The following is a 3,160-nucleotide window of genomic DNA, read 5'->3' as shown; positions in this document are numbered from 1 at the left end:
GGCCTTGGTCTCTTTATAAGAGGTTGAATACCAAGAGCCCTCCCCGTAACCGTTCGGGACTCGTCTTTAATCGAGTAAACGTGCTAACGGGCACGGTTGGGTTACCCACGTCCGTATTGATGAGAGTCCCGTAAAAGGGGTACACGATCTCTGCTTTGACAAGACGTGCCAAGGAAACTGCCTCGCAAAATGTGCTGAGGTGGAAAAGTAAAAACGATTCGAGTAAAGGACTTGGCCGTAGTGTGATGACGCACTGCGGAATACGTCAGCAGATTTGATTTGTGTTAATATTATTCTCTCTATGGCAATATGTGGAAACTTATTTTGCAGAGCCGGACACTACTCTTGGTGTCTACAATCTTCTATGAAGGACTTGGAGGAGGAACCCGCCTTGCAATGCCAAAGACAATCTGCGCGCCGGACTCGTCGTCATTGAAGCCTGGTTCAGGGGCTACTGAGGGAGTCCTGGATTAGGGGGTGTTCGGGTAGCCGGACTATACCTTCAGCCGGACTCCAGGACTATGAAGATACGAGATTGAAGACTTCGTCCCGTGTCCAGATGGGACTTTCCTTGGCGTGGAAGGCAAGCTTGGCGATGCGGATATTCAAGATCTCCTACCATTGTAACTGACTCTGTGTAACCCAAACCCTATCCAGTGTCTATATAAACCGGAGGGTTGTAGTCCGTAGGACATCAACTCCATACACAACAATCATACCATAGGCTAGCTTCTAGGGTTTAGCCTCCTAGATCTCGTGGTAGATCTACTCTTGTACTACCCATATCATCAATATTAATCAAGCAGGAGTAGGGGATTACCTCCATCGAGAGGGCCCGAACCTGGGTAAAAACATCGTGTCCCTTGTCTCCTGTTACCATCCGGCCTTGACACATAGTTCGGGACCCCCTACCCGAGATCCGCCGGTTTTGACACCGACAGGGACTCCTGAGCATTGTGACTCAGGAGCCTAACTTGCCACGTAGCCCCTCACTCCTTAGTCCCGTCCTGGTTTTCGGTCGGGGCTAACGCTGGGTGAGGTATGCGCGGGGCCGGGCCCTGCCGACGTAGAGCGCGAGCAAGTAGGGGAGAAAAATGCAAATTCCAGGAAATTCAAAGCAAATATTACAAGCCATAGATTGTTTCATGACGCCAAACACAAGTTTAAACGCCTCCGCGAGGCATGGTGCATGTTGCGGGAATAAAAATAGGACAGAAGACGCGAAGGGATCACTCTTCAGTGGCGCCGCCGCCTGTGGTGGAGACACGCTGGACGACTTCGCCTCCCGGGGCCGTGGAGCTGGCGGCACCGCGCCCGGGCAAGACGCTGAAGGCACGGAACCTCCTCAGCAAAGCTTCGGCTCGGCCTTTCACGGCCTCAGCGGTAGCGGCGGCAAGGTCGCCGCTCATGGGTTCCAGCAGGCTGTCGAAGTCGACGTCGGGGTCGCGCAGGTAGACGTGGCTGAGGACGTGCGTCAGCGCCGCAGAAGACAGGGCGCGCGCCTCGGCCTCGGCCATGGGGCCAAGGCCGTCTACGACATCTTCAAGTGCACGGACCAGGAAGGGAAGCAGCTTGGCGGGGCCGTCCTCCGCGCCGGCCAGCGGCTCCTCCAAGCCGCTCTCGTAAAGCGTCTTCAGCATGGCACGAGCACTCTTCTCCATCTTCGCGAAGGCCACCCGATCCTCCGCCAGGACCTTCGCCTTGGCGTCTAGCTTGGTCCTCTCCGCCTTCAGCGACCGGTCCAGCGTCTCCAACCGGCCATGGTGGTCATCAAGCTTGACGTCCCGGTCCTTGACGGCAGCCTCCCGAGCCTTCATCTCCTTCTCTTTCTCCTAGCGGCCACAGACCTCCTTGGCGAGCTCGTCGCGCAGGCCTTGCAGCTCGGTCTCCAGCGCCTCGCTGCGAGCCTTGGCAGCCTCAGCGTCGCGCTGGGCAGTGTTGCGAGCGGCCTTGGCTTGGTTGGCGGCCTGCTTCTCCCCTTCGGAGGCCGCCACGGCCTGGCTCAGTGCTGCTCGGACGGAGGCAGCGGAACGGGCCCAGCCAGAAGCTAACTCCAGGCGCCCGGCCACTAGGCGAGGGTCCGCGCTCAGAAGATCCTTCCGCAGCTGGCTCAGTTCACTAGTGACCTGGTCTAGGATGGCGGCAGAGGGAGCAGAAGAAGCGGGAACCGGCGGAGCGGGCGAAGAAGACGGCAGCGTGATCACGGCTCGGTAGGAAGGAACCCCTGGGCCTGGGCTTCCCTGGCTGCAGCATCGAGCGTAGTCGACTCCAGGGTCAGCGGGGCAACGGGGGCTGACTCCTCGCCGAGGCATCCCAGTCGGCCTCGCGAGGACGACCGGGCAGGGGAGGCGCGAGCCGCGCCGTCTTTCCTCTTAGTGGACGAAGGCGCCATCCCGGCAGGTGGACTCGCCCCAAGCGGGGCAGCAGAAGCTCCTTTCAACCTCTTCGCCGCAGGCGCCAGCTTGACAAAAGAATACGGACATCAAGCCTCGGTGGCAGAAACCAAGCAAAGCACGAATCAAGCACTTACTGGTCGTCGCTCACGGACCCAAGCAACCTCCGGCCGAACTTGAAGCCAGAGAGCCTGCAGCTGGGGTCAGCCTCGGGAGGCCCGAAAGCAGAAGGCACCTCAGGAGGACTGGAGCTGGCCTCGGATCGCTCAAGGACCGGAGCAGACCCTGGGGCAACCAGTCCCGACCTGCCCTTCCTCGCGACCAAGGGAGAGTCCTCCCCTCCTCGCCTGGCGCCAGCATCGTCGTCGTCCGGCATGGCGTGGAGGACCTAGGACCTGCGCCGAGGGAAAGACTCCCTCGACCCCTCGCCAGTCGCTTCAGAGTCGGATTCTTCTTCCTCCGCCTCTTCTTCCTCCTCGCTCTCGCTGGAGCTGTCGGAGGACACGTTCACCATCGCCAGCGCCGCAAGACCCTCGGGAGCTTCCACGGGCACCAGCCCATCGCCATTGAAGGTGGGCATGGCATTCACCACCTGCTCCCAGTCGTCACGAAGGAACAGGGGGACGGGGCACCCACCGGCTTCGCCACGTCTACCCCAACCAAGGAATGGAGGTTCGCGACCAGATTCTCATCGGTCAGGGCCTCCGAGCTCAGGCGCAAGGCGGCGTCCGCTTCCCCAATCCTCCACAATGGGAGCGAGTGCTCCT

The sequence above is a fragment of the Triticum dicoccoides genome, chromosome 3A, assembly GCF_002162155.2.
Source record: "Triticum dicoccoides isolate Atlit2015 ecotype Zavitan chromosome 3A, WEW_v2.0, whole genome shotgun sequence".
In the NCBI taxonomy this organism is placed as follows: domain Eukaryota; kingdom Viridiplantae; phylum Streptophyta; class Magnoliopsida; order Poales; family Poaceae; genus Triticum; species Triticum dicoccoides.
Note: the sequence above shows the minus strand (reverse complement) of the source record.